At 43.3% G+C, this 22,608-nt stretch overlaps 1 long non-coding RNA gene across 1 annotated transcript; it reads right to left on the reverse strand.

Annotated features, from left to right (window-relative positions):
- Positions 1-284: 284 nt before the first annotated feature.
- LOC120994604 lies at positions 285-21,098 on the reverse strand. Its single transcript, XR_005777441.1, has 4 exons — positions 20,958-21,098; positions 14,057-14,063; positions 6,700-6,702; positions 285-305 (listed from the first exon to the last, which is right to left on the reverse strand). It is a non-coding gene; the product is annotated as an uncharacterized LOC120994604 (long non-coding RNA).
- Between the last annotated feature and the right edge of the window lie 1,510 nt (positions 21,099-22,608).

Here is a 22,608-nt window from a genome sequence, read left to right on the forward strand (position 1 = left end):
CCTCCTGCTAAGTGCCCATACACCGCACGATTCCTCTGCATTTATGGGTGCTGATGTTACTGTATTTATGGGTTCTGGTGAGGCCACATTTATGGGTGCTGATATTACTGCAATTATGGGCGCTGATGTTACTGTATTTATGGGTTCTGGTGAGGCCACATTTATGGATGCTGGTAAGGCCGCATTTATGGATGCTGGTAAGGTTGCATTTATGGGTGCTGATGTTACTGCAATTATGGGTGCTGATGTTACTGCATTTATTGGTGCTGGTAAGGCCGCATTTATGGGTGCTGATTTTACTGCATCTATGGGTACCGTTACCGCATTTATGGGTGCTGATATTACTGGAGCCAGGGGATCGGCAAAATTAGGTTTCGCCTAGGACGTCAACAATCCTCTCTGTCCTCATCACACTGCGTCCCTCTCCATCTGTCACCAGTGTCCCTCCCTGTTCCTTGATTGTGTGTTAGTGTGTGTCATTGTTTTTGTATGAGTTACTGTGTGCACCAATTTATATTAATGAGTGTGAGTTGGCATCATCAGTGATTTTTTTTATATCACTGTGTGCCCACGGGCCATTGTGTGTGTGTGCCACAGTCAGCATGTGTATCTGAGAGCATGTGTATGGGTCATTGTCAGTGAAAAGTGTAAGTCGTTTATATATATATTAGTGTGTGTATGTGTTCTTCTTTAAAATTACTAAAGACAAAAATTGGAGAGCCCAGTGATAGAAGTGGAGAGCACCAGCCCTGACAGCCCACTTCTATCAATTTTCAGGTGTATTGCAAAACCATGAAAGCTTTCTTGACGAAGAAGAAGGAAAGTGGAGCTGAAGGACGGAAGAGACGAAAGTTGGAGGCGGAGGAAGCCAAGAAGTCAAGCAAGTTCTTCATGACCTTCTTTGAAAAGCCTGGAACAAGTTGTTTGACACCTTCCATGGAGTCCCCTGCACCTGCTACATGTTTATTAGAATCTGAAGGTGGATCAAGTAAAAATGCATCACAAGCCGAGGACGAAGTCAAGTCAGATAAATCTGAGTATGATGAGATTAGAGGTGAGGAGGCCAGAGAGAACATGAACATGACAGGAGGGGAAGACGATGGTGGCGGAAATTCTGTGTTTATTGATGAGATTGAAACTGACGATACTGAACCTGGTGAATTTGATGGTGTTGAAGAGCCTCAAACTGTCTTACCAGAAGTTATTGAACACCATGACATTGGACTTCTGAAGTTCAACAAGGAATCTGGAAAAGCAATTCTGCCTGATGCATTAAGAACAGAAATAATAAAGCTGGGTTCAAAGTATTTCCAAAACAGTGAGGGGCCTTTCCTACCAACAAGTAACCGCTCAATGAACAAAACTTGGTTCAAGAGGAAATTGGGAAATGGTCGTGGTGAGGAAGTGACCCGCTCTTGGCTGGTCTATTCCCCTTTTAAAAAGTCTGCATTTTGTATCTGTTGTCTTCTATATTCCCGGTCAGACCATCAATCCTCATTGGAGCAGGAAAGTGGATTCAGCCAATGGAAAGCACCTGAAAGGATTAGTGTTCATGAAAATGCTAAGAATCATCGGGAGTGCTTTGCACAGTGGAAAGAAATGGAAAGAAATTTAGCTGAAAACAGAGGAGTTATTGACGTGGAACTTCAGTCACAGATTGAGAAGGAAAAGCAGAAGTGGCGTGATATCTTGAGGAGAATCCTTCATTGCATAAAATTCCTTGCGACTCAGAACCTGGCTTTGCGAGGACATAGGGAGTCACTTCAGCTGGATGATGACTCCAACGTGGGAAATTTCCTTGGCCTACTGAAACTACTGGCCATCTTTGACCCTGTCATGAAAGAACACCTCAGTCATGTGGAAAGTCATCCTGGATCCACATCTTATCTTTCACCAGGTGTTCAGAATGAATTCATTCACATGATGGCATCTACTGTTCGCCAAAGTTTACTGACAAGTATTCATAAGGCCAAGTACTATGGTCTCATGTTTGATTCGACTCCTGATCATGCACACCGTGAGCAGATGTCAGAAGTAGTGAGGTACGTGGAGGTTGATTTTGAGAGCAAAATTGTCCGTGTTAGAGAGTCCTTCCTTGGATTTATTCAGATAAGCCAGAAGGATGCTGAGAGCTTGGTTGAAGACATCTTGAAACAGCTAGAGAAGGACGGAATGGAGCTACAGGATTGTCGGTCACAGTGCTATGACAACGCTGCTGTGATGGCTGGACACAAAAGTGGTGTTCATCAAAGAATAAGTGAGAAAAACAACCTGGCAGTGTTTGTGAATTGCAACAATCACTCACTCAACTTGGTGGGTGTACATGCAGCCAAGCAGGATACAATGATGGTCACATTTTTTGGTACAATCGAAGCTCTCTATGTGTTCTTCTCTCGTTCAACACAGCGATGGGAAAAACTCAAAAACGCTGTGCCTATGGTTGTTAAGTCAGAGTCTGAAACAAGGTGGAGTGCAAGGACAGAAGCAGTGAAGCCTGTCAACAACTACTTTGAGGAGATAGTTCAAGTTCTCCAAGACATGACAGATAATGAAAACGAGACCAGTGAAACAAGAAGTGATGCAAGACAGCTGTGTAACCGCATGTTGAGTTACGATTTTCTGACTTTGCTAGGATTTTGGAACAAAGTACTCATTTGCATCGACCGTATTCAAAAGAGGCTGCAGGATCCTAGCATGAACTTTCACGATGCTGCCCTGGATTTGAAAGCCCTCCGAGATCATTTTGATGATGACAGAGAAGTTTTAGTCAGTGAGTCACTCGAAGAAGGACTCAGTCTCTGTCAAGACTGGAATATTGAAGTTGAAAGACGTCGGAGACGAAAGAAACAAATGCCTGGTGAGAACTTAAGAGATGTTGGGTTATCAGCCAAGGAGGAGATGGAAAGAGTCATGAAGGGAACACTCGACCGCCTTCACAGAGAAATGGATGAAAGGTTCACCCGTTTGCATGACACTGACGCCAAGTTTGGGTTCCTTCTCGATGTTGGGGGACTGTGTTCCGGTGCCTACAATAACGACCTAAAAAAGAAGTGTGAAAATTTGGCAGAATTCTACAGCTCTGATGTTGATGGACAGCAGCTATATGAAGAAATTTTGGATTGCAGAATGTTGCTATTAAGTCGTGCCAACATGAAAATATCAAGACCTAAAGAGCTTCTCGAATTTATTGTTCAATATGGAGATGAGAGTGTCTTCCCCAATCTTCGCATTGCTATTCAGATAATGCTAACTATTGCAGTTTCCATCGCCAGCTGTGAGAGATCATTTAGCAAGTTAAAACTAATACTTTCATATTTGAGAGCCTCCATGGGTCAAGACAGACTCTGTGATCTTGCTCTGCTGAGTGTAGAAAGAGAAGAAACAGAAAAAACTGACTTTGAGCAGATCATAGACCAGTTTGCATCAGTAAAAGCAAGGAGGGTGCAGTTCTAATTTTTATGTAGTGCCAATCCAAGGGGTTGTAAAGGAAAAAAAAAATGTTCATAATAAGCATCCTTTACCTGCAGACATTCCTCTTTTCACTTCCTCATTGTTTGTTTTTGCTCAGAAGTTGCTCTATTTCTTCTCTGTTCTGTTCACTTCCTGCTTGTCTGATTGTTACTCACCACCGTGAAGGGAGGCTTTACTGCGGTGGTCAGTAACGTGCTCACCCCCTCCTGGGAACTACATCTGTGTGGCAGGACGCTCTCTACGTGTTAGAGACATCAAGGAGATGTGAATTACTATGCGTGCTGCAATGCATACTGGGAAATGTAGTTCTTACATGAACGAGCGCCGCAAGCCAGGAAGTGAATGAGAGAACAGAAACTAGAACGCCGGAGGTGATATAGATGAAGGAATTTAATAAGTATTTACTCGTTTTTTAACAGAATCATTACACTATTCTGTTTTTCTACCTTACAAACATTAATTTTAGGCAACAAAAACTTCAATTGGAAGATTAAAGAGTTTGACTTGAAGATTTGTCAGCTGTTTTTTTTTTTGTTAAGGTTATCTGAAAGATGGGTTTAAAATATTTTGACAGGGGCGCAGTTTCAGTGCTTGCCATAGGCGCCATTTTCACTAGATACGCCTCTGCTTGGCCTGGGTGGCAGTTCTCATCTGAGATATACTTTCATCATCCGGTATCAGGCTGGAAATATCGGGGTTTCTACAAAATCTCTGAATGTGCCCTGGTCTGTGACATTTGTAACACCTGATTAATTTCTTCCTTCTTATACCTCTGCTCACTACTGATATATCTGCATCTGATCTATAACCATCACTGGATTCTTCCCACCAGTCTCTAAGTATATTGATAAAGCTCTGGTATGAATTGGCATTTCTGAGGGCAATCCTATTAGGATGGTTCACATAACATACTGTATATTGGCCATTGAATATATGAAGCTTGGGTCATCAGCAGACATACCAGGACAGTTATACACACTTCTGTACAGTGAAAGATATTGGTTACAGAACAATATAGGGTCATCTCCTCTTCTAAATCTCATTCTTTGTAACGCATTCATCCCTCTATCATTACAACTCTTTAACACACGCTGCAGTTCTTTCATTTGAACTGCCAAAATCAGTCCAAAAGGTCTGCAATGATAAACATGCTTGTCCACAAGTTTTCATATATATTTTATCCCAGTGAGGGTCTCCTTTGTACCATGGAAAAGCGTCTATGTCATTCAAACATAGGCCCTTGATCATGGCAATATGAAAATCTGAAAAAGACCCCTCTTTTGGGAACAGGTCAGTACATTTCATTCCTTCTGTCCATTTACACATATTATAAACCCAAGGATCAGTATAAAATGGACCTAAGCACCTCTGGACAGACATTTTGGACTTTCCCCCCATTCATTTTTAGGAGACAGTTTTACCATAGAGTGATTTGCAGCAGACTTAGGAACGTGATTTTCAGTTCTAAATTTAAAATTCAGTTGCTTTTTGGGATCCTTTTTACCATAAGAATTGCCCATTTTACTTAGCTAAAAATATACAGTGAGATCAGCTGAATTTGAAGGTTTATCTAAGGATGATTATGTTTGTGTTTAGTGCAGATATTCACTGACAAACCTTATGCTTATCAGTTTATGTGTTTTCCATCCTATTTCTTCTAATCCAGGCTCATGACTACTCCTGAATTTATGGTTGATCTTAAACTATTCTGGATGGTCAAGTTTATACCTTCAATTTCAGCATGAACTCGCATACAATCTATACACAATCTATACAGTAAAATTCAATCTTATATATATAATGACAAAAAATGCTTAAGCAATTATACAGCAATATACAGTTTTAGCAAAGGATATTCACTGCACACAGTACTGTTTTTCAGATTAGGGGACTCCAGACCCCTTTAATTTTCTTTAGGAATATCAGATTCCTGGGAGGCGCTACAGAAGCGCTTACCGGGTTCAAATAATCCACTCTTACAGTATAGGGTAGTAATAATATATCTCTGAAATATAGAATTACTTACCCGATACTGTTTATGGCGGATTCGACTTCTGACACCAAAACTGTTAGCGCTTTTCCTCCAGGCAGGTTTATGATGGTTATACGATGAGGCATCAGACCGCCGACCCGTGAATATTTCCCTTTGCAGTGAATATCCTATTTGCACTGGCCAGGAGATACCAACTTCCCAGACTCAACTCAGGTAGTCAATATCTGAAATCTTTATTCCACAGCACATACTTATAGGGCATCGGGGGCGTGACAAGATACAGTTGAAACTTCGTTAAACAATACTGGTATCTGTTATATACAATACATGAAAGGGTAATTTTACATATTGGCCAAGGTTAATCTAAATGCTAACAAGTTGAATGACTTGTCATAGGTTGCTGCCCTTGTATGTGAGATGTGATTTTAAATAGCCTTTTGTTAAGGGAGGAAGGTGCTATTGTGTTCACCAACTGGCAGGGTGTGAGATGTGAAAAATCCCTTTCACTCTGTTAATAAAACTAAAAATTAAATACTCACCTAGGCATTCCCCCGATGATCAAGCACATTCTGTGCTCCCCAGTAGGCACGATGCGGTCCCACACACATCACACTTGCTGGACTGTGTAGGAGGAGTGCAAAGGTTGATTCCTGAGCCTGCATGCTCCTCCTAGACAGCCCAGCAGTGAGATGTGTGACCTCACCATGCCTGATGGGGAGCGCCGGCAGAAGAGTTAAATGACGAAACAGGCATAGGAAGGTTCCCAGCTTCACCATTGCAATCAACTGTCTCGGTGTCCTAATGACACAAACAAAGTTGAGAGCAGGACCTACCTAGCATATAGCTTGGCCCTCCCACTGAAATCCAGGACTGCTCTGCTGGATCCAGGACAGTTAGTAGGTACGGGTAACGTGATGCAGGGGGAGCAGGTCAGTGCTGTAGCCAGCAATTGGTTGCAGTGGCATCAAACAGGAAATTCACATACAGGAAACAGAGCCACCTCAATAATTTGGATTCTGGAACTTTTTTCGCTTAATTCAGACAAATCTCTCGAAATGGTGGACTCCATCTTAGAGTTCTTAAGACAAGGAAGAAAGCTTCTGCCATCAAAAAAAGGAAAATTTGTGAATGATGTTTTAATGTAAAAATTAAATCTGATAGTGCAGTGTGTTACCATAGCAACGGGCTACCACCTAAGTCATCACTCATGCCATACAAATGAACTGTATATGTACTGACTACCTGAAGACAATTGATTCAGTAAATGTTCAACTGTTTGATTACAACCGACTCCTCATCATTTCTACTACTACACTCAACATTTGCACCATAGGAGACCTCTGAGTGTCATACAAAGCTTTTCAGGGCAATTGGGGCACTTTCGATTAGAATCAGACCTGAAATGATTTTCAAGAAATTTGCTCATCTCTGGCCATGATACAACACAACCTAGCAGAACTGATTCCTCATCATTGTAATATCTTATTGCATCGCCTCATATCTTTTGGGTGCCTCGCCCAGGTGTATCTCTTTCAACACTTGGTAAGGAATATGCAAAGGAATGCTCTATGAAGCACATCCAACCCACTCTCCCCCAGATTATAATAAAATAGACAAGTTTATTAGAAATAAGAATATAAAGACAATGTAAAAACCAAAGCATTAAAACCATATTTTGTACCAAAAATATTCCCATTTTTAAAGAGTAACTAAACTTTAATTCAAGTAAAAAAAAATAAAAAATGGCCCAATTGCCCTAAACAAACGTTTCTAATATACTTTATTGATTTTGAGTTTTTACCAAAGAAATTTCCACTTAAAGCCCTGATTTTAAGCACACTTTAAAATCACTATTCTGGCACATTGCTGACGTGTCAGCGGTGTACGGAGTACAGTCTCTGCATTATATCAGTGGGGCCGCAGAAAACGGGGTACAGGCAGGAGCCGCAGTGTGTGCTCCTGCCTGTGCTCCCTCAGGTTGGCTAAATTCTGACATTGCACATGGGTACCCTGTAATTATGTGCTATGCTAGGATTAGCTGAGCGAAGCGGCTTCATGCCTGTGCCTGCTTCACTAAGCTAAAAGTCCTGCTTGTAAGCTTTTAGCTTAGCGAAGCAGGCACAGGCACTGAACAAAGCTCCAAATCCCTTACTTTCTTTGTAGACTCGCACTATACTGCACTTGCCATCCTGTCACTTCCAGTGCTTTCATCAGACTGAACTGCTACTGTGGGCTGTATGTCCAGACATGTCTCAATCTGCACAGACAAGCTAAGCTCTCTAACACTGACAGAACATTCTAGGGTAGATAACTTATTGAACATCCCTCGTAGGTAGGATATGAACAATCGCCAGTTATGACGTCAGTATGATTCAGGTTGAATCACCCCCCAGAACCTATATACGTAAACAAAACCAAGAACAAAATACCAGTATAAGTAACTACAGTACCACTGGGCTGGGGTGCTTTTCCTATCTATCATTTGTAAACCGAAAAACCACACTAATAATTGTAAAGATATGCTCACCCTATCAAGCTTGAATAGCCCCCTCGACATAAATTAATGAATCGCATACACATTTGGCATTGTTAATTTTTTTTAAAATAATTTAATAAAATCATGTTTTTAATTGTTTAATTGGAAACTATAAAGAATTGTAGCTCATTTTATGGATACATTACCATATCTTGTGCAGATGCATACTGTTAAAAATGCACGGATTAAAAAAAAAATGTATTCAAGAAACTTTTTAAAAAGCAGGCCAATAATCTTCACATGTGGCAATTGCTGTCGATTCCTGTTCTGGTGCACTGAACTCTTGAGATACACCAGCATTATTAAGAAGCATATACCTCTTAAATGATGCACATGAACATATTTTTTTCCATGTCCGTTCCATTTGTTTTGCGTCCCGTATGCAGAACCATTCACTTCAATGGGGTCACAAAAAATGGAGATGACTCCGTGTGCATTCCATGTCCGTATATCTACATGGCTGTTCCGTAAAAAAATAGAACATGTGCTATTATTGTCCACATTGCGGCCAAGGATAGGACTGTTCTATTAGGGGCCGGCTTTTCCGTTCTGCAAAATGCTGGTGTAAGAGAGCCCAGCCTCAATAAATTCCCCTCAATGTAAATAAAAACTGATAAAATAGAAAAAGTGAGCCCTAAAGCAAAAATCAATGGGCCCTGTTATGGTCTCACTTTGTCGTTTGGTATTTCTTTCACCTCTTCCATCCCCTGTCCATGATCCCTGAGACAATTCCTTACCCTCTTGTATGCTAACAACGCAGTTTCTCTGTAGAAGGGACTTCTGCAAGGATCTTGTGCCCAATAGCGGCTGTGTCTCCCACTATGGTATGCATTTATGCACAGACACTAGTTTATTCCTGGTCATTGACTCCAGAACCATACGCTGGCCACAGAACCTACTTCTCCTGCCTTGAACCCGTACAACACTCATATCAAGGACACCCCAACTACCATCAGGCAAAATCTAGAACTTCAGACTGTGCCCTGACAAAAGAAAGAGTGCACCCTCCCACCCATGCATGGCCTTAGGAGAGCTTTGGTAAGAGGGCGCATCCTAAATGTAGAGTATGTCTAAGGTGTACAAAGGATGTATAAGTAGTGGGTGCTCACTGTGTAATACTAAAGGAAATGAAAGGGATGAGATATAATTCTGAACTCGGTCACTTAACCCTTCAGGTGCGGCAATCAATACAGACTGCAGCATCTAAGCGGTTATTCAGAAGGAGAATGATCCCTCTGACCTCCAAATGGACCCCCCACAGTGAAATGGCTGTGTTCATTGTCAAGGCTCACAGGCCTGCCATAGTAAGCTGCCTATTAAACCCAGCCTGTGGTTAGGGCTCAATATGCAGAAAAAAAAAACCTGTACTGCCAAACGTGGATGTGTGTGATGGTGACACGGTCCCCGTGTACTACCTCTTAAATAAAAAATAAACTATAAATAGGTACTATGATATGCTAAAACTTAACTTTTAATCCAAACAAATACACCTTGGTTACAATAAATAAGCTCTCATATGGCTATGTGAAAATAAAAAAAAGTTATGGATCTTGGAAAGCAGGGAGGAAAAAAATAAATAAAAATGGTCGGCTCCTGAAGGGGTAAAACATGTGTATATATCTCTTTGCCTGCTTTTCGTGTTATCACAAAAATATTCAGTATTCAGTAGTCCAGCAAATAGCGTCATATTCATTGGAAGAGCAAGAAAGCGGTTCGAAAAGACGTCAACACTAGTCATTTTTCATAACATTTCATGGAATTTATAATCCCCTTCTTTTTGTCCAATTCATTGAAATAAAGTTCATGTAGGGACCAATGTGATGGTCAATGTGCAGATTAATATTTTCCACATATGTAAAATTACAGTTGAACATTAATGAAAGAAAGCAGTTCCATAAAGGAACAGAGTGTAACTGTCTGGCCCAAGACGTTCAGAAAAGCCAAATCAGGCTGGAATGGTATTTTGGTGTCGAATTCCATTTTTTCACCCTTTTGTAAATCGATATGCTCGCATATAATCTAAGTTACAGTAGTGCTGCTTGGTACGCATAAACACATCACATCACACCCTTCTATTATTTGTTTGGACGTGCTCTTGAGACTGTCTCAGAGATGATCGGTAAAAATGTATAATTTGTGATTTTCGTCCAGAAGGGCAGCTCATTTTTCATTGACCTTTTTTTTTTAAGGCAATTGACGTGAAAATGGATTTCAGCAGCACCCTGGAGTGTTATAACACTTTCCTACAGGAAAGCAATCTGCGAATTGTCTTCCAGTCTCCCCAGTGAATTAATGGAATTGTTTATTACGTTTCGTTCTCTAGCACATTATATTTGGGAGCAGCTATAAGCTAATTAAAGATGAGTGAACCTCTTGCAAAATTATTTATTCTGTCTATATTAAAATGGAACGAAGATGTGGGTTCTCCAGCAAGCCAAGAAAAGTGTTTATGAGCCCTCTCATCTCTATTTCCCTATTTGAACTCCATGAAGATAATTCAAAATGTATAATACAGCCAAAAATTCAGGTAAAAGATGCCCTAGTATGAAATGGTTAGGGTACAGCCACACGGTCAGGTTTCCTTTGTAACATTTTCTTTTTATTGAAAGTTTTTCATATATTAGGCATAATCATTTCTTATGACAAATTGTATTTCATTACAGTTGTATGCATATAACAACAGACATTGTGCAGTTAGTTAATATTCCAGAAAGGACCGTAGTCTTTATTAACAAATCTATAGTCTGAAGGTTAAATCATGAGATACATAGCATTAATCTTCATGTATAGTGTATGTAATATTTGATTTTACATAGATGATGTAAATACGTGTATATTATATGCCTTTTAGTATATCTAACAAAGATAACTGGGGGGAGGGTAGGAGATAAACTAAGGGTAAGGGGGGTATCAGGGCTCATTTTGCGAGCTTGACTTGTCTGTCTTTGTGTATAATATCAAGAGATAATTATAGAAACTTTAAGATAAAGTCATTTTTAATAAATGTATTCCAAATATCCCAAGTTGTGTGATAATGATGTAGCTTGTCTTCTGTAGTAGTCTTGATTTCTCAAGGTTATGTAGTAGGTGCATTTCATTTAACCATTCTTGAATTGAGGGGGGTGTTTTTTCTTTCCATAATCTGGGGATTATAAGTTTAGCAGCATTTAGGATATGTAACGTGAGGGGATGTTTAATATTAGAGGAGCGATGATCGAAAACGCTAAAGAAAAGTAGCCTGGGTGGAATTTCAGTGCATGTATTGAAGATGTGACCTATAATAGCAGTAATATTCCTCCAAAACACTTTCATGCATTTACAGGTTAACCATATATGCGATAATGTACCACGTTCTTCCTCACATCTCCAACACAAGGGGGACGTATTTGGGAACATACGTTGTAATAGAACCGGGGTTCTGTACCATCTTGATACCACGGTCAGGTTTCCTGATGCAGTTTTGGAAGCCGAATTCTGGAGTGGATCATAAAAGGAGAGAAAGTATAAAGGACAGATACGACTTCTCCTCTTTTTGAATTCACTCCTGGTTTTGGCTTTCATAATTGCTCGCAGAAGCCTGACCGTGTCGCCGTACCATAAGAATACATTCCATAGGATCTATGCACAATGATAATGAAGAATACTCAGATAGTTCTGCCTGGCATGATCATAAGGCACTTGAAGAGAACCTGTCAGCTCTCCTAACATGTCTATTTTAGAAAATACTTGTGTTTCCTATAAGATAACATAAAGGATGACATCAGTCATGGGTGTGTCCCTACACAGGCAAATATTGTCTAATTAAGGCTACTTTCACACCTGTAGCCAGGTGTTAAATTTTTTTTTTTTTTGCAGTGTATATACACTTTGTGATTCATGTTATAATCTAAGTTACAGTAGTGCTGCTTGGTACGCATAAACACATCACATCACACCCTCCTATTATTTGTTTGACTCATGATTAAGAGCAGGTGTGCTCAAAACGCGTAGACGATCTTCTGCAGACCCACGTTAGGAGGTTGGGATTCCCTTGCTACACAAACAAATTCTTTGTACCGTATTCAATAAAGGAACCAAAGAAAAATCTTTTAACTGAAAAGAGCTAGACGTGTTTATTGTTTTGGATGGTGCCTTAAAGCCAGAAGTCACAGCATCTCCTGTTTAGAGATGGCCTTGTGGTTCACCCCGCGGTCGTTTCGCAGCGAACTTTGCTCATTTGCGATTTTCCGAACATGCGAACATATTGCGATGCCCGCTGGTGCCATATTCTTTTGCAGTGTGCATAACTTTGACCCATGACACATCCATCAGGTGGGACAGGACAGCCAATTGAGACGTTTCAGCACATGGATACACCCCCTACCCTAAAAATAAACCCGATCTGGCCGCCATTTTACATTCAGTCTTTTGCCAGTGTAGGGAGAGGTTGATGTGTGGAGCAAGGATAGACTGTTAGGGACACCAAACGCTAGATAATAGGGCCACAAAAGTCATTTTAAGGACTGGTATAGGTGTGCTATAGATAGGTGTGACAAACTGAGGGGTGTGATAAACTTACAATATACTTTCTAACAGCGAAAGTATATTATAGTGCATTTGTATTGTGCAGCAGTTGTGTGCGGTTCTGCTGCGATACTGCAGCTATACAGAGGGACAAACGCTATTGGAACAACTAATTGCAACTGGTGTGATATGCCAGTTGCCCCCCCAAAAAAAACTGATTGAGGCAGGGGTGTTATATACCTATAATAAAATTTCTATATAGTGCATTTGTATTGTGCAGCAGTTGTGTGCGGTTCTGCAGCGATACAGAGGGACAAACGCTATTGGGACAATAACCTAAAAAAAAATGATTAAGTGGTTTGATATACCTGCTTCCAGCATTTCACATCTGGTGCTCCCACTACGCCGGCACATGGCTCCGCAGTGTGGGCTTTTTTTAAGCGGTAGTCCCAACACTCACCTAGGGATGACCTCCTTAAGAAGGCACCTGACCACAAAGCCACACTCCCTGCGCTCCGCGTCCTGCCTCTTCTCCTCTCTCCTTCCATTTGTCATCCACTCCACCTTCCACCGTGCCTTCGTTGCGTTCATCTGGCAAAAGGCAGGCTTTCATGGCCCAAATGTTCGAATGTAAAAAGTTGATGACGCCGGATAACCATCTTGCCCAACGGCTGACCGCCGGCTTGTCAGAACTGCTACCCCGCCAACTACTGCCATATAAACTGGTGGACTCGGAGGCCATTAGAAAATTTTTGGACATTGGCACACCGCAATGGAAGGTCCCCAGAAGGAAATATTTCTCCCAGAAAGGCATCCCAAAGCTATATGGCCAAGAATGTAACTCTTGCACACAGTGTCAGTGCCAAGATACATCTGACCACAGACACGTGGTCTAGCAAACACGGGCAGGGAAGGTACATAACATTTACTGCCCACTGGGTAAACCTTCTGATGGCTGTCAGGCATGCAATCCGTGGAACACGTGTGGATTTGGTGTTACCGCCAAGGATTGCATGTAGGTCTGCCTCTTCTTCTCATCCTCCTACTCCATCCTCCGTCTTCTCCTCAGCTGACTCCTCCTTTTCCACTGCTACCGCCTCTTCCGCTGCACCCCCCAGCTCCCCATAACCTATTCGACGTGCCAGGTGAGACGTTGCCATGTTGTGCTGCGGCTGTTGTGCCTGGAAACCAAGAGCCACACCGGTCATGCACTCCTTTCAGCTCTGGCTAACCCTGCTCAATTTGACAGTTGGTAAAGTGGTGTACGACAACGGTGCCAGGTCCAGGACGTCTTGCGGCAGGCCAGGAAAATCTCTAGCCATTTAGAAGATCCGACGCGCTGGAACTCCACCTTGTATATGCTTGATAGGCTGCTCCAGCAGCAACGTGCCGTTAACGACTACCTGTACAAAATCTGTGGTAGGACAGGTTCTGGGAGCTTGTTTTTTTTTCCACCGCACCAGTGGCAGCACATGCGTGTCGCATGAAGACTTCTGCAGCCATTTGATGACATCACCAAACTGGTCAGTCGCAGCCAGGGCGCCTTCAGTGACATCGTACCTTACGTCTTCTTTCTGGAGTATGCATTTCGTCATGTCATTGATCAAGACGTCCAGGAGCAGGAGCAAGAAGATGAGGAAGTCCTACTCCATCCTCCGTCTCCTCCTTTTCCACTGCTCCCACCTCTTCCTCTGCACCCCCCAAGCTCCCCAGAACCTATTCGACGAGCCAGGTGAGACGTTGCCATCCTGTGCTGCAGCTGTTGTGCCTCTGGCCATTTTAGAAGATCTTACACGGCCATGGCTCGCCTTGCTGACATTCAGCGGTGACACCACCTGCCTGTCAGACGTCTGATTTGTAACAGCCCGACGCACTGGAACTCCACCTTGTATATGCTTGATAGGCTGCTCCAGCTGTGCCGTTAAGGACTACCTGTACGAACTCTGCAGCAGGACAGGTTCTGGGGAGCTTGGTTTTTTTTCATCGCGCCAGTGGCTGCTCATGCACGACACATGCAGACTACTGCAGCCATTTAATTAGATCACCAAACTGGTCAGTCGCAGCCAGGGCACCATCAGTGACATTGTACCTTAAGCCTTCTTTCTGGAGCGTGCATTGCGTCGTGTCATTGATCAAGCCGGAGGAGCAGAAGCTGGAAGATGAGGAAGTTGCAATGCTGAATGAATTCCCAGGGGGGTCTACTCCATCTGAGACAAGTCAGCAGGAGTCTGAAGAGGAGTCAGAGGAGGATGGAGCAAGAAGAGCAGGCTTTAAACTTTTCTGGGCTCCCTGGTGTTGTCCGTGGATAGGGGGAGGAGACCGAGGACGACATTCTCCTGGGCGATGAGCAGGCCGCTCCACCACTTCCAATTTAGTGCAAATGGGGGCCTTCATGCTCCAGTGTTTGAAGAGGGACCCCCGTATAAAAAGCATAAAGGGCAAGGACCAGTACTGGGTGGCAACGTACTTAGACCCCCAGTACAAACACAAAATAGCGGACATGCTACCAGCATCACAGAGGGATCTCAGAATGCAGCATTTCCACGCCTTGCTTCAAGAGTTGCTGCATCTGTTGCAGGCGCTGGCAGAGGAATTTCCACTCACAGAGAAACAGTTGCGGGTACCAATCCTACCGCGCATGCAAGAAGAGGGCGGTTTGAAGATGTGTTGGTTACTTCGGATATGAGATCATTCTTGCAGCCAACCCATCAACAGCCGCCCTCCGTATCCAGCCTTAGGGAACGCCTAGACTGAGAAGTGTCCGACTACATCAGGTTAATGGCCGATGTGGACGCCCTAAGAAGAGAGGAACCCCTTGACTACTGGGTGTGCAGGCTTGACCTGTGGCCAGACCTGGCAAAATTTGCTATGGAACTCTTGGCTTGCCCCTCGTTGAGTGTCTTGTCCGAAAGGACGTTCAGCGCAGCAGGGGGGATCGTGACCGATAAGCGCACTCGCCCAGCTCACGACAGTGTGGACTACCTCACATTTCTAAAAATGAATGAGGCTTGGATCTCAGAGGAATTCAACACATGTAAAGAGTCAACCACGTTTAATTGAATTTCCTCATGACAGCCCACAAATATCCACCACCACCCAGAACAAATAATGGTCCTTGTCTTAGGTAAATACAGCGGCATAAAAGGCCTTTTCTGTCCGTTGAATGCCTAATGTTTTGGGCCTCAGAGGAATTCAACACCTGTGACGACCACGTGTTTCAACTATTATCATTAGGTTTTTTTTCAAGAGGGGGGATTTCGTTAGCCATGTTTTTAATCCAATTTTATATTTTTAGTTCTTTTAAACATGTATTTGACCTGTATTTGTACTGGCCTTCAGTAAAATTGATATCCATTGACCGTTTAATAGACCTCCAGCCACATAATCACTTGATCTTTTCTGTACGGTGAATATATAATTTTTGGGCCTGTAATACACTGGCCTGCAGTAAAATTGATATCCAATGACCGTGAATCTACCTCCAGACACATACTTACTTGTTCTTTTATGTACGCTGCATGCATAATTTTTGGGGCCTGTAGTCCACTGGCCTGCTGTAAAATTGATATTCAATGACCATGTAATCTACCTCCAGCCACATACTTACTTGTTCTTTTATGTACGCTGAATGCATAATTTTTGGGGCCTGTAGTCCACTGGCCTGCTGTAAAATTGATATCCAATGACCATCTAATATACCTCCAGCCACATAATCACTTGATGTTTTCTGTCCGGTGAATGAATAATTTTTGGGGCCTGTAGTCCACTGGCCTGCAGTAAAATTGATATCCATTGACCGTCTAATATACCTCCAGCCACATAATCAGTTGTTCTTTTCTGTACAGTGAATGCATAATTTTTGGGGCCTGTAATCTAACTGGCCAACAGTAAAATTATTATACGGTGACCGCCTAATGTACCTCCAGCCACATTATCAATTGTTCTTTTCTGTACTGTGAATAATTTTTGTGGCCTGTAGTCCACTGGCCTGCAATAAAATTGATATCCATTGACCGTCTAATATACCTCCAGCCACATAATCACTTGATGTTTTCTGTACGGTGAATGCCTAATGTTTGGGGCCTGTACTCCAATGGCCTGCAGTAAAATTGATATTCAATGACCGTCTAATATACCTCCAGCCACATAATCACTTGTTCTTTTCTGTACGGTGAATGAATAATTTTTGGGGCCTGTGCTCCACTGGCCTGAAGTAAAATTGATATCCAATGACCATCTAATATACCTCCAGCAACATTAGGCCCCAAAAATTATGCATTCACCGTACATAAAAGATCAAGTGATAAAGTCCACTGGCCTGCAGTAAAATTGATATCCATTGACCGTTTAATATACCTCCAGCCACATAATCACTTGATGTTTTCTGTCCGGTGAATGCCTAATGTTTGGGGCCTGTACTCCACTGGCCTAAAATAAAAAATTTCTAGGCTCCAGCATGGCATATTTTTCAGAGTTTCCCTTTAAGATGCATAAAAATGGCCCCTGATTAAAATATATATTTTTTGGGGGAATTTTTGCCATTGATCCCCCTCTGGTATGTCACTATCCATGTTTTGGGACGATTTGTGCACTTCTAGTAAGTATTTGGTGCCTGCAAATATGACCTGAATGTTTTTCAGGTTCGCCTGCCATTAAAGTGAATGGGGCCCACCATGAACTTGCGGTTCGCGAACATTTGATCGCGTTCGCGAATCATCCAGGCCGATGTTTGTCCATCACTACTACTGTTTCTCCTGCCTTTTTAACTCCAGAGAAGCCTTTCAGTTTCAGTTGCATCCTCTCATTCTTTACTGACCCCTCCTAGTGAGGTGCCTTCTTTTTTACTGAGAAGAGGCAACAAAACCCCATGTGCTATGAAAGCTACTCAAGATAGTCTCCCTGTTGATGACTTGTATGAGAACAGACAGTTTTTGGACTGCCATGAGGAGGAGGTTCAGAGGGAGGCAGGGGACCCCATGCATAGCTGTGTTGGTAGTAGTAGCAGTAAAGGCACTTGTAGTCACGGTGGTGATGTAGGGGCAGTGGTAGCGACAGGGGCACTCGGGGCAAATACAGAGCAGGGAGTTGAGAGGGGGGCCATGGAGCCCAGAATGACATATCACAGTCTGATAAAAGTTGTGGAGGGTGAGAATGACAATGTTTGTTTGTTGAGCAGCAGCTAGTAGCTGGATCAGGGTGCTGAGGAGGAGTAGGGTGGTAGCCACATTGGGGATGGCAATCAATAGCAGAGGCAACATGTAGACAGAAACTCTCAAAAAACTGCCAAGGCCAGATCTGCTTCTATTATGGTCAGCTCGGGAACTTGTGATGCCACTGATACTGTGGGTATAGCCGCAAAATGAACCAGACCTAAGCCAAGCTCAGCTGCTGCTAACTGTGTGCAGAAGCTTAACACCCATCTGCCAAACTGCTGGTGGTGCAGTTACTGCTATACCACTTAGTGGATTATGCTGCCTTTAGGGAAATGATGGTATGTTCTCAGCCTTGCTGTGAGATAACCAGCTTCCATTATTTCTCAAAAAATGCCATCTCTGTCTTGTACTCTCACATGGCGGAGAACGTGGGCTGATCCTTGCAATTCTCATTGTTCAGCAAGGTGCACATCATGGTGGACACCTGGAGCAGCTGTTACAGGCAGGGACAGTACATGTCTTTCACAGCACTGGGTCAATGTTTTTCGCAACAGTGGCAAGGCAGCATCGCATCAAAAAGGTCAGGTCCTATTAACACCTCCACATTTGTGTCATTCTGGTTCCCACACAAGAAGCTTATCTGCCTTCTCCACATCCTCCTCCATGGACATCCTCCCATCCCCAACAAAAGCAGGGCAGAGTGTCACCCTCACTCTTCCTCCCTCCTATTATAAGTGTCACATGAAGCACTGCTATGCTGTGTTAGAACAGATTGGCCTCGACAAAAATAGCCACACAGCCGATCAGTTGTTAAGGTGCATCAAGCAGCAATCATTCTGCTGGCTGCCTCCCTGCCATCTCAACTGGGCTAAGTGGTCAGTGACCATGGCAGGAACTTTGGTTGTGCTGCATTTGGGGTAAATAACACATGCTCTCTGCATGGTGTACGTGATAAATTTAGTCGTGCAACACCTTTTGAAAAAATACTGTGGATTGCACAGGGTGCTGGCCATATCCAGGAGACTGTTCTTGCATTTCAGCCATTCTTATGTGGCAAAGACTTGGACTTGCAGTGACAAAAGTGTCTGGTATTGCATCTCTTGATCTGTGATGTTCCAACTCTCTGGAATTCCACCTTGCATATTTATTTATTTATATATTTATTTATTTGACTCACTAAGGCTACTTTCACACCTGCGTTAGGTGCGGATCCGTCTGGTATCTGCACAGACGGCTCCGCACCTATAATGCAAACGCTTAGATCCGTTCAGAACAGATCCGTTTGCATTACCATGAAGAAAAAAAACAAAAAAATATTTTTTTTTGTTCATGATAATGCAAACGGATGCGTTTTGACTTTACATTGAAAGTCAATGGGGGACGGATCCGTTTGAAAATTGAGCCATATTGTGTCAACTTCAAACGGATCCGTCCCCATTGACTTACATTGTAAGTCTGGACGGATCCGTTTGCCTCCGCACGGCCAGGCGGACACCCGAACGCTGAAAGCTGCGTTCAGGGGTCCGCCTGCTGAGCGGAGGACAAACGGTGCCAAACTGATGCATTCTGAGCGGATCCGCATCCACTCAGAATGCATTAGGGCTGGACGGATTGTGAGAGCCTTCAAACGGAACTCACAAGCGGAGCCCCGAACGCTAGTGTGAAAGTAGCCTTATTTATCTCTTACATATTCTGCAGCCCTTCATAGACATTATCATTGCTTGATGTCCACCAGTAAAGTTCACAATTTAAGTTCCCTATCAATATGTCTTTGGAGTGTGGGAGAAAGCCAGAGTACCTGGGGGAAACCCACGTAAACACAGGGAGTACCTGGAGGAAACCCACGTAAACACAGGGAGGACATACAAACTCCATGCCTATCTTGTCCTTGGTTGGATTATAAAACTTGGATCCCAGAGCTGCAGGGCACTGTGCCACTGTGCTCAACATGCTATAGTTTCTATATGAGCAGCATAAAGCAGTAGAAGATTTTGTCATGCACCAGACCATCTCACAGGGAGCATGTGTTGTTTCAGGGTCAGGCAGTGGCAGCTCATCAGAGTCGCATACTCAGGCCCTTCAAAGAGGCCACCTGATTTGTTAGTAGGGACAACTGTGGCATAAACTATGTCATCCCCGTGATATTTCACTGACTCACATTGATGCAACAAGGATTGGTGGAAGAATAACAGCTTACGCATCTTGCTGGCCGCCATGTGGCTGTTGGGGACCCACACGGAGAAAGTCCCATGGAGTATGAGGCGCTACAGTACCAATGGTGGAGGAGTCGCTTGTGAAGGAGGACAAGGCTGATGATGATGATGATGACACTGGCCATGATGACCAATCATTTCAGTGGAGGCGGAACCAGAAGGAACTGGATACCTTGTGTCCACCTCTTGAGGCAGTTTTGGAAGAGCAGACACCTGCTACCCGTGTGTCTGTCGTGGAGGCCCCTCTCCACCCCCTGCCGAGTTACCCATCTTCCACTTTCTCCGCTCCCACAAGCAGCAAAAGCTGCAGCAGCAGCCAATTCAGTAACATCAACATGATGGAGCAATTTTTTGATGTGCCAGGCCCAGGCCAGACTGACTCAAATCAGAAAACAGAGAAGTACGTCCTAAACACTCAGGTTCAGTCCTACTTGGAGTCTAGCCTACAGTGTTCCCTTATTCCATGGACTTCTGGGCAGCCAGATTGGAACAGTCCAGTGTTATAAAGGTGGTTCATCTGTACCAATGTACCAACTGCACCTACTTGTGGGAGCAATTTAGGGCCATCTTCTGGTGTGGCTATTCGATAGTGCCATTGCACCAGTTTCTGGTCCCGGTTACATGTGGTGTGAATTGTGTCTATGTGCTTGTACTCTGGTTGACCAACTTTAATGGCTTTCTTGGGGTCTGTTTGTGTCTGGATTGTTCTGGTTTGTCACAGTCTGAATTCTGTGTTTGCAATAGTCTGATCCGTTTCACAGTCTGAATCCTGTTCTAGTTTGTTTTCCTAAATTCTGTTCTGTATGTTGTCTGGATTCCCTCCTGGTTCTTGTCTCATCACTCCTGCGTACTTCCTATATTTATCTGCTGTGTCTGAACAATGTCCAAGTTCCAGAAGTCCATCTTCCCAATTTCTGCTATATCTGAACTGTGTTCAAGATCCTGAATTCCATTCCTGAAGTCCACATGTCCATGTGCAAGAAGTCTGTATGTTTTGGTTCCATCTGCCAGTGCTCCGTGTCTTGTCTGTTGCCTGCCCTGGTGTTTGCCTTGGATTCACCTGTATTCTGCCTGGTTCTGAATTACACCATGCCTGTGTCTCTGGTGCTTTGTACTAGTGTTCCTGACCCCAGCAGGTCAGCTGGCAAGTACACCAGGACCATCCCAGGAGGCAGCTGTCTGTTTACTAACCTGCAGCGAAGTCAACATCCCTGTACAGTGGTTAAAGGGAAAATACCGAAGAGACACCAGAATAACACCCCTAGGGTTTAGCCGTTACTTGGCACAGTGGTTCCACAACCATTGTCAGTGCACATGTCCATAACACCCAGTATGGTCTCTCTGTACTGTCTTGTCCTGTCTCCAGTGTAATTTCAGGGAGATTTTTCAGTGTGGCATGTAACATCATCACACCCAAATGGACAAAGTTGTCCTCCGCCAGTGAATAAAACCTCACTTATTTCAAAATAAACAAGGCATGGATCTATGAGAATTTTCACACACCCGAGACTGATTAATACAGTCAGGTCCATAAATATTTGGACTTTGACACAATTCTAACATTTTTGCCTCTATACACCACCACAATGGATATGAAATGAAACGAACAAGATGTGCTTTACCTGCAGACTGTCAGCTTTAGTTTGAGGGTATTTACATCCAAATCAGGTGAACGGTGTAGGAATTACAACAGTTTTCATATGTGCCTCCCACTTGTTAAGGGACCAAAAGTAATGGGACAGAATATTAATCATAAATCAAACTTTCACTTTTTAATACTTGGTTGCAAATCCTTTGCAGTCAATTACAGCCTGAAGTCTAGAACGCATAGACATCACCAGACGCTGGGTTTCATCCCTGGTGATGCTCTGCCAGGCCTCTACTGCAACTGTCTTCAGTTCCTGCTTGTTCCTGGGGCATTTTCCCTTCAGTTTTGTCTTCAGCAAGTGAAGTGCATGCTCAATCGGATTCAGGTCAGGGGATTGACTTGGCCATTGCATAACATTCCACTTCTTTCCCTTAAAAAACTCTTTGGTTGCTTTTGCAGTATGCTTTGGGTCATTGTCCATCTGCACTGTGAAGCGCGGTCCACTGAGTTCGGAAGCATTTGGCTGAATATAAGCAGACAATATTGCCCGAAACACTTCAGAATTCATCCTGCTGCTTTTGTCAGCAGTCACATCATCAATAAATACAAGAGGACCAGTTCCATTGGCAGCCATACATGCCCACACCATGACACTACCACCACCATGCTTCACTGATGAGGTGGTATGCTTAGGATCATGAGTAGTTCCTTTCCTTCTTCATATTCTTCTCTTCCCATCACTCTGGTTCAAGTTGATCTTGGTCTCATCTGTCCATAGGATGTTGTTCCAGAACTGTGAAGGCTTTTTTAGATGTCGTTTGGCAAACTCTAATCTAGCCTTCCTGTTTTTGAGGCTCACCAATGGTTTCCATCTTGTGGTGAACCCTCTGTATTCACTCTGGTGAAGTCTTCTCTTGATTGTTGACTTTGACACACATACACCTACCTCCTGGAGAGTGTTCTTGATCTGGCCAACTGTTGTGAAGGGTGCTTTCTTCACCAGGGAAATAATTCTTCGGTCATCCACCACAGTTGTTTTCTGTGGTCTTCCGGGTCTTTTGGTGTTGCTGAGCTCACCGGTGCGTTCCTTCTTTTTAAGAATGTTCCAAACAGTTGTTTTGGCCAGGCCTAATGTTTTTGCTATCTCTCTG

The sequence above is a fragment of the Bufo bufo genome, chromosome 3 (genome assembly GCF_905171765.1).
Source record: "Bufo bufo chromosome 3, aBufBuf1.1, whole genome shotgun sequence".
NCBI classification, from domain to species: domain Eukaryota; kingdom Metazoa; phylum Chordata; class Amphibia; order Anura; family Bufonidae; genus Bufo; species Bufo bufo.